General features: G+C 42.1%; 1 long non-coding RNA gene across 1 annotated transcript; it reads left to right on the top strand.

Moving 5' to 3' along the window:
• Positions 1-2,203: 2,203 nt before the first annotated feature.
• LOC133569043 (uncharacterized) lies at positions 2,204-7,868 on the top strand. Its single transcript, XR_009809733.1, has 3 exons — positions 2,204-2,336; positions 7,660-7,770; positions 7,837-7,868. It is a non-coding gene; the product is annotated as an uncharacterized LOC133569043 (long non-coding RNA).
• Positions 7,869-9,741: the final 1,873 nt, after the last annotated feature.

Consider the following 9,741-nt stretch of genomic DNA (forward strand, 5'->3'; position numbering starts at 1 on the left):
TTAAGTAGATAGATGGGCTGTAAAAGATGTTAGTTAAGTAGATAGATGGGCTGTAAAAGATGTTAGTTAAGTAGATAGATGGGCTGTAAAAAGATGTTAGTTAAGTAGATAGATGGGCTGTAAAAGATGTTAGTTAAGTAGATAGATGGGCTGTAAAAGACGTTAGTTAAGTAGATAGTTGGGCTGTAAAAGACGTTAGTTAAGTAGATAGATGGGCTGTAAAAGATGTTAGTTAAGTAGATAGATGGGCTGTAAAAGATGTTAGTTAAGTAGATAGATGGGCTGTAAAAGATGTTAGTTAAGTAGATAGATGGGCTGTAAAAGATGTTAGTTAAGTAGATAGATGGGCTGTAAAAGATGTTAGTTAAGTAGATAGATGGGCTGTAAAAGATGTTAGTTAAGTAGATAGATGGGCTGTAAAAGACGTTAGTTAAGTAGATAGTTGGGCTGTAAAAGACGTTAGTTAAGTAGATAGATGGGCTGTAAAAGATGTTAGTTAAGTAGATAGATGGGCTGTAAAAGATGTTAGTTTAAGTAGATAGATGGGCTGTAAAAGATGTTAGTTAAGTAGATAGATGGGCTGTAAAAGATGTTAGTTAAGTAGATAGATGGGCTGTAAAAGATGTTAGTTAAGTAGATAGATGGGCTGTAAAAGATGTTAGTTAAGTAGATAGATGGGCTGTAAAAGATGTTAGTTAAGTAGATAGATGGGCTGTAAAAGATGTTAGTTAAGTAGATAGATGGGCTGTAAAAGATGTTAGTTAAGTAGATAGATGGGCTGTAAAAGATGTTAGTTAAGTAGATAGATGGGCTGTAAAAGATGTTAGTTAAGTAGATAGATGGGCTGTAAAAGATGTTAGTTAAGTAGATAGATGGGCTGTAAAAGATGTTAGTTAAGTAGATAGATGGGCTGTAAAAGATGTTAGTTAAGTAGATAGATGGGCTGTAAAAGATGTTAGTTAAGTAGATAGATGGGCTGTAAAAGATGTTAGTTAAGTAGATAGATGGGCTGTAAAAGATGTTAGTTAAGTAGATAGATGGGCTGCAAAAGATGTTAGTTAAGTAGATAGATGGGCTGTAAAAGATGTTAGTTAAGTAGATAGATGGGCTGTAAAAGATGTTAGTTAAGTAGATAGATGGGCTGTAAAAGATGTTAGTTAAGTAGATAGATGGGCTGTAAAAGATGTTAGTTAAGTAGATAGATGGGCTGTAAAAGATGTTAGTTAAGTAGATAGATGGGCTGTAAAAGATGTTAGTTAGTAGATAGATGGGCTGTAAAAGATGTTAGTAAGTAGATAGATGGGCTGTAAAAGATGTTAGTTAAGTAGATAGATGGGCTGTAAAAGATGTTAGTTAAGTAGATAGATGGGCTGTAAAAGATGTTAGTTAAGTAGATAGATGGGCTGTAAAAGATGTTAGTTAAGTAGATAGATGGGGCTGTAAAAGATGTTAGTTAAGTAGATAGATGGCTGTAAAAGATGTTAGTTAAGTAGATAGATGGGCTGCAAAAGATGTTAGTTAAGTAGATAGATGGGCTGTAAAAGATGTTAGTTAAGTAGATAGATGGGCTGTAAAAGATGTTAGTTAAGTAGATAGATGGGCTGTAAAAGATGTTAGTTAAGTAGATAGATGGGCTGTAAAAGATGTTAGTTAAGTAGATAGATGGGCTGTAAAAGATGTTAGTTAAGTAGATAGATGGGCTGTAAAAGATGTTAGTTAAGTAGATAGATGGGCTGCAAAAGATGTTAGTTAAGTAGATAGATGGGCTGTAAAAGATGTTAGTTAAGTAGATAGATGGGCTGTAAAAGATGTTAGTTAAGTAGATAGATGGGCTGTAAAAGATGTTAGTTAAGTAGATAGATGGGCTGTAAAAGATGTTAGTTAAGTAGATAGATGGGCTGTAAAAGATGTTAGTTAAGTAGATAGATGGGCTGTAAAGATGTTAGTTAAGTAGATAGATGGGCTGCAAAAGATGTTAGTTAAGTAGATAGATGGGCTGTAAAAGATGTTAGTTAAGTAGATAGATGGGCTGTAAAGATGTTAGTTAAGTAGTTTGGACATCTCTGCTTGAGAAGTTGTTAATGTTCGCTGACACAAGAGTGCTTGCAGTGTGTGCTCAACCTACTTACCCTTCACTGATTGGCTGCGTCGTCCAGACCTTGAACTCTGATAGGCTGACAGCTGCGTAGGCCCGCCTCCTCTGTGCAGCTGCAGTGTTTGAGCTATGTTGACGGTGCTGCTAGCCTGCTAGCCAGCTAGCCAGCAGTGAGAATGCAAACATTGTGAGGAACAGACTTCTAACTCACTTCTTGGAACATGTTCTCAGCACAGTACAGGTTGGTGGCCATTCCTTGCTTTCATCACGCTTTTTTAGCTGAAACGCTGCTCAGTTTCTCTTCCAAATCATGCCTTTGAAGTTAGCTAAGCAAAGCTAGCTAGCTAGCCGGATAATGCTACTTTTTATCGGATAAAACCACCTAATAAGTGTGTGGATCATCAATAATATATTTATATTACACCACTTTTTATCGGATGAAACCACCTAATAAGTGTGTGGATCATCAATAATATATTTATATTTCAGCACAAATACCATCTCCGCACTATGTTACTTGACGTCTGTCTTCTGTCCAGGCTGCACATGTTTGGAAATGACTTCAGATTACTAAGACTGTTGTCTTTCTATGCCACCAAATGTCTTTTAACTACACCACTATTGTCTTTCAATGCCACCAAATGTCTTTTAACTACACCACTATTGTCTTTCAATGCCACCAAATGTCTTTTAACTACACCACTATTGTCTTTCAATGCCACCAAATGTCTTTTAACTACACCACTATTGTCTTTCAATGCCACCAAATGTCTTTTAACTACACCACTATTGTCTTTCAATGCCACCAAATGTCTTTTAACTACACCACTGTTGTCTTTCAATGCCACCAAATGTCTTTTAACTACACCACTATTGTCTTTCAATGCCACCAAATGTCTTTTAACTACACCACTATTGTCTTTCAATGCCACCAAATGTCTTTTAACTACACCACTGTTGTCTTTCTATGCCACCAAATGTCTTTTAACTACACCACTATTGTCTTTCAATGCCACCAAATGTCTTTTAACTACACCACTGTTGTCTTTCAATGCCACCAAATGTCTTTTAACTACACCACTATTGTCTTTCTATGCCACCAAATGTCTTTTAACTACACCACTATTGTCTTTCTATGCCACCAAATGTCTTTTAACTACACCACTATTGTCTTTCTATGCCACCAAATGTCTTTTAACTACACCACTATTGTCTTTCTATGCCACCAAATGTCTTTTAACTACACCACTATTGTCTTTCAATGCCACCAAATGTCTTTTAACTACACCACTATTGTCTTTCAATGCCACCAAATGTCTTTTAACTACACCACTATTGTCTTTCTATGCCACCCTGAGAAATGTCTTTTAACTACACCACTATTGTCTTTCTATGCCACCAAATGTCTTTTAACTACACCACTATTGTCTTTCAATGCCACCAAATGTCTTTTAACTACACACTATTGTCTTTCAATGCCACCAAATGTCTTTTAACTACACCACTATTGTCTTTCAATGCCACCAAATGTCTTTTAACTACACCACTATTGTCTTTCAATGCCACCAAATGTCTTTTAACTACACCACTATTGTCTTTCAATGCCACCAAATGTCTTTTAACTACACCACTATTGTCTTTCAATGCCACCAAATGTCTTTTAACTACACCACTATTGTCTTTCAATGCCACCAAATGTCTTTTAAACTACACCACTATTGTCTTTCAATGCCACCAAATGTCTTTTAACTACACCACTATTGTCTTTCAATGCCACCAAATGTCTTTTAACTACACCACTATTGTCTTTCAATGCCACCAAATGTCTTTAACTACACCACTATTGTCTTTCAATGCCACCAAATGTCTTTTAACTACACCACTGTTGTCTTTCTATGCCACCAAATGTCTTTTAACTACACCACTATTGTCTTTCAATGCCACCAAATGTCTTTTAACTACACCACTGTTGTCTTTCAATGCCACCAAATGTCTTTTAACTACACCACTATTGTCTTTCTATGCCACCAAATGTCTTTTAACTACACCACTATTGTCTTTCTATGCCACCAAATGTCTTTTAACTACACCACTATTGTCTTTCTATGCCACCAAATGTCTTTTAACTACACCACTATTGTCTTTCTATGCCACCAAATGTCTTTTAACTACACCACTATTGTCTTTCAATGCACCAAATGTCTTTTAACTACACCACTATTGTCTTTCAATGCCACCAAATGTCTTTTAACTACACCACTATTGTCTTTCAATGCCACCAAATGTCTTTTAACTACACCACTATTGTCTTTCAATGCCACCAAATGTCTTTTAACTACACCACTATTGTCTTTCAATGCCACCAAATGTCTTTTAACTACACCACTATTGTCTTTCAATGCCACCAAATGTCTTTTAACTACACCACTATTGTCTTTCAATGCCACCAAATGTCTTTTAACTACACCACTATTGTCTTTCAATGCCACCAAATGTCTTTTAACTACACCACTATTGTCTTTCAATGCCACAAATGTCTTTTAACTACACCACTGTTGTCTTTCTATGCCACCAAATGTCTTTTAACTACACCACTATTGTCTTTCAATGCCACCAAATGTCTTTTAACTACACCACTGTTGTCTTTCAATGCCACCAAATGTCTTTTAACTACACCACTATTGTCTTTCTATGCCACCAAATGTCTTTTAACTACACCACTATTGTCTTTCTATGCCACCAATGTCTTTTAACTACACCACTATTGTCTTTCTATGCCACCAAATGTCTTTTAACTACACCACTATTGTCTTTCTATGCACCAAATGTCTTTTAACTACACCACTATTGTCTTTCAATGCCACCAAATGTCTTTTAACTACACCACTATTGTCTTTCAATGCCACCAAATGTCTTTTAACTACACCACTATTGTCCTTTCTATGCCACCCCTGAGAAATGTCTTTTAACTACACCACTATTGTCTTTCTATGCCACCAAATGTCTTTTAACTACACCACTATTGTCTTTCAATGCCACCAAATGTCTTTTAACTACACCACTATTGTCTTTCAATGCCACCAAATGTCTTTTAACTACACCACTATTGTCTTTCAATGCCACCAAATGTCTTTTAACTACACCACTATTGTCTTTCAATGCCACCAAATGTCTTTTAACTACACCACTATTGTCTTTCAATGCCACCAAATGTCTTTTAACTACACCACTATTGTCTTTCAATGCCACCAAATGTCTTTTAACTACACCACTATTGTCTTTCAATGCCACCAAATGTCTTTTAACTACACCACTATTGTCTTTCAATGCCACCAAATGTCTTTTAACTACACCACTATTGTCTTTCAATGCCACCAAATGTCTTTTAACTACACCACTATTGTCTTTCAATGCCACCAAATGTCTTTTAACTACACCACTATTGTCTTTCAATGCCACCAAATGTCTTTTAACTACACCACTATTGTCTTTCAATGCCACCAAATGTCTTTTTAACTACACCACTATTGTCTTTCAATGCACCAATGTCTTTTAACTACACCACTATTGTCCTTTCAATGCCACCAAATGTCTTTTTAACTACACCACTATTGTCTTTCAATGCACCAAATGTCTTTTAACTACACCACTATTGTCTTTCAATGCACCAAATGTCTTTTAACTACACCACTGTTGTCTTTCAATGCCACCAAATGTCTTTTAACTACACCACTATTGTCTTTCTATGCCACCCTGAGAAATGTCTTTTGATGACACAAATATTGTCATTCTGTGAGCACTAAAGCAGTCTTCAGGTGTGAGTTGTCCATGTCCAGGTGTGAGTTGTCTTTGTCCAGGTGTGAGTTGTCCTTGTCCAGGTGTGAGTTGTCTTTGTCCAGATGTGAGTTGTCCTTGTCCAGGTGTGAGTTGTCCTTGTCCAGGTGTGAGTTGTCCGTGTCCAGATGTGAGTTGTCCATGTCCAGGTGTGAGTTGTCCTTGTCCAGGTGTGAGTTGTCCTTGTCCAGGTGTGAGTTGTCTTTGTCCAGGTGTGAGTTGTCTTTGTCCAGGTGTGAGTTGTCTTTGTCCAGGTGTGAGTTGTCCTTGTCCAGGTGTGAGTTGTCCTTGTCCAGGTGTGAGTTGTCCTTGTCCAGGTGTGAGTTGTCCTTGTCCAGGTGTGAGTTGTCCTTGTCCAGGTGTGAGTTGTCCTTTGTCCAGGTGTGAGTTGTCCTTGTCCAGGTGTGAGTTGTCCTTGTCCAGGTGTGAGTTGTCCTTGTCCAGATGTGAGTTGTCCATGTCCAGGTGTGAGTTGTCTTTGTCCAGGTGTGAGTTGTCCATGTCCAGGTGTGAGTTGTCCTTGTCCAGGTGTGAGTTGTCTTTGTCCAGATGTGAGTTGTCTTTGTCCAGGTGTGAGTTGTCCATGTCCAGGTGTGAGTTGTCCTTGTCCAGGTGTGAGTTGTCCATGTCCAGGTGTGAGTTGTCCTTGTCCAGGTGTGAGTTGTCATTGTCCAGGTGTGAGTTGTCCTTGTCCAGGTGTGAGTTGTCCATGTCCAGGTGTGAGTTGTCCTTGTCCAGGTGTGAGTTGTCCTTTGTCCAGGTGTGAGTTGTCCTTGTCCAGGTGTGAGTTGTCCTTGTCCAGGTGTGAGTTGTCCTTGTCCAGGTGTGAGTTGTCCTTGTCCAGGTGTGAGTTGTCTTTGTCCAGGTGTGAGTTGTCCTTGTCCAGGTGTGAGTTGTCCATGTCCAGGTGTGAGTTGTCCTTGTCCAGGTGTGAGTTGTCCTTGTCCTGGTGTGAGTTGTCCATGTCCAGGTGTGAGTTGTCCATGTCCAGGTGTGAGTTGTCCTTGTCCAGGTGTGAGTTGTCCTTGTCCAGGTGTGAGTTGTCTTTGTCCAGGTGTGAGTTGTCCTTGTCCAGGTGTGAGTTGTCCTTGTCCAGGTGTGAGTTGTCCATGTCCAGGTGTGAGTTGTCCTTGTCCAGGTGTGAGTTGTCCATGTCCAGGTGTGAGTTGTCCTTGTCCAGGTGTGAGTTGTCCATGTCCAGGTGTTAGTTGTCCTTGTCCAGGTGTGAGTTGTCCATGTCCAGGTGTGAGTTGTCCTTGTCCAGGTGTGAGTTGTCTTTGTCCAGGTGTGAGTTGTCCTTGTCCAGGTGTGAGTTGTCCATGTCCAGGTGTGAGTTGTCCTTGTCCAGGTGTGAGTTGTCCTTGTCCTGGTGTGAGTTGTCCATGTCCAGGTGTGAGTTGTCCTTGTCCAGGTGTGAGTTGTCCTTGTCCAGATGTGAGTTGTCCATGTCCAGGTGTGAGTTGTCCTTGTCCAGTGTGAGTTGTCCATGTCCAGGTGTGAGTTGTCCTTGTCCAGGTGTGAGTTGTCCATTGTCCAGGTGTGAGTTGTCCATCTCCAGGTGTGAGTTGTCCTTGTCCAGTGTGAGTTGTCCTTGTCAGGTGTGAGTTGTCCATGTCCAGGTGTGAGTTGTCCATGTCCAGGTGTGAGTTGTCCTTGTCCAGGTGTGAGTTGTCCTTGTCCATGTGTGCAGTTGTCCTTGTCCAGGTGTGAGTTGTGCACATTGTGTTCAGGACGGGAAGAGGAAGGATGTGAGGTCCACCCGGTGAAGGATGTGAGGTCCACCTGGTGAAGGACAGGATGCCAGAGATGACTGACAGCGACTCAAGTGGACGCAGACCAAAGTGAGAACTGGAGGGACATTTCTTGCTCGCAGATCTTTGATGTCTCACTTCTCCAACCTTTTGCAGGAAGAAGAAGAACAAAGAGTCCACAATGCAGGTAGATGTGTCCTTCCTTTCCATCTGTGCTCGCCATCTTTGCCTTCCTTTCCATCTGTGCTCGCCATCTTTGCCTTCCTTTCCATCTGTGCTCGCCATCTTTGCCTTCCTTTCCATCTGTGCTCGCCATCTTTGCCTTCCTTTCCATCTGTGCTCGCCATCTTTGCCTTCCTTTCCATCTGTGCTCGCCATCTTTGCCTTCCTTTCCATCTGTGCTCGCCATCTTTGCCTTCCTTTCCATCTGTGCTCGCCATCTTTGCCTTCCTTTCCATCTGTGCTCGCCATCTTTGCCTTCCTTTCCATCTGTGCTCGCCATCTTTGACTTCCTTTCCATCTGTGCTCGCCATCTTTGCCTTCCTTTCCATCTGTGCTCGCCATCTTTGCCTTCCTTTCCATCTGTGCTCGCCATCTTTGCCTTCCTTTCCATCTGTGCTCGCCATCTTTGCCTTCCTTTCCATCTGTGCTCGCCATCTTTGCCTTCCTTTCCATCTGTGCTCGCCATCTTTGCCTTCCTTTCCATCTGTGCTCGCCATCTTTGCCTTCCTTTCCATCTGTGCTCGCCATCTTTGCCTTCCTTTCCATCTGTGCTCGCCATCTTTGCCTTCCTTTCCATCTGTGCTCGCCATCTTTGCCTTCCTTTCCATCTGTGCTCGCCATCTTTGCCTTCCTTTCCATCTGCGCTCGCCATCTTTGCCTTCCTTTCCATCTGTGCTCGCCATCTTTGCCTTCCTTTCCATCTGCGCTCGCCATCTTTGCCTTCCTTTCCATCTGCGCTCGCCATCTCTGCCTTCCTTTCCATCTGTGCTCGCCATCTTTGCCTTCCTTTCCATCTGTGCTCGCCATCTTTGCCTTCCTTTCCATCTGTGCTCGCCATCTTGCCTTCCTTTCCATCTGTGCTCGCCATCTTTGCCTTCCTTTCCATCTGTGCTCGCCATCTTTGCCTTCCTTTCCATCTGTGCTCGCCATCTTTGCCTTCCTTTCCATCTGTGCTCGCCATCTTTGCCTTCCTTTCCATCTGTGCTCGCCATCTTTGCCTTCCTTTCCATCTGTGCTCGCCATCTTTGCCTTCCTTTCCATCTGTGCTCGCCATCTTTGCCTTCCTTTCCATCTGTGCTCGCCATCTTTGCCTTCCTTTCCATCTGTGCTCGCCATCTTTGCCTTCCTTTCCATCTGTGCTCGCCATCTTTGACTTCCTTTCCATCTGTGCTCGCCATCTTTGCCTTCCTTTCCATCTGTGCTCGCCATCTTTGCCTTCCTTTCCATCTGTGCTCGCCATCTTTGCCTTCCTTTCCATCTGTGCTCGCCATCTTTGCCTTCCTTTCCATCTGTGCTCGCCATCTTTGCCTTCCTTTCCATCTGTGCTCGCCATCTTTGCCTTCCTTTCCATCTGTGCTCGCCATCTTTGCCTTCCTTTCCATCTGTGCTCGCCATCTTTGCCTTCCTTTCCATCTGTGCTCGCCATCTTTGCCTTCCTTTCCATCTGTGCTCGCCATCTTTGCCTTCCTTTCCATCTGTGCTCGCCATCTTTGCCTTCCTTTCCATCTGCGCTCGCCATCTTTGCCTTCCTTTCCATCTGCGCTCGCCATCTTTGCCTTCCTTTCCATCTGCGCTCGCCATCTTTGCCTTCCTTTCCATCTGCGCTCGCCATCTCTGCCTTCCTTTCCATCTGTGCTCGCCATCTTTGCCTTCCTTTCCATCTGTGCTCGCCATCTTTGCCTTCCTTTCCATCTGTGCTCGCCATCTTTGCCTTCCTTTCCATCTGTGCTCGCCATCTTTGCCTTCCTTTCCATCTGTGCTCGCCATCTTTGCCTTCCTTTCCATCTGTGCTCGCCATCTTTGCCTTCCTTTCCATCTGTGCTCGCCATCTTTGCCTTC

The sequence above is a fragment of the Nerophis ophidion genome, linkage group LG15, assembly GCF_033978795.1.
Source record: "Nerophis ophidion isolate RoL-2023_Sa linkage group LG15, RoL_Noph_v1.0, whole genome shotgun sequence".
Lineage (NCBI taxonomy): Eukaryota > Metazoa > Chordata > Actinopteri > Syngnathiformes > Syngnathidae > Nerophis > Nerophis ophidion.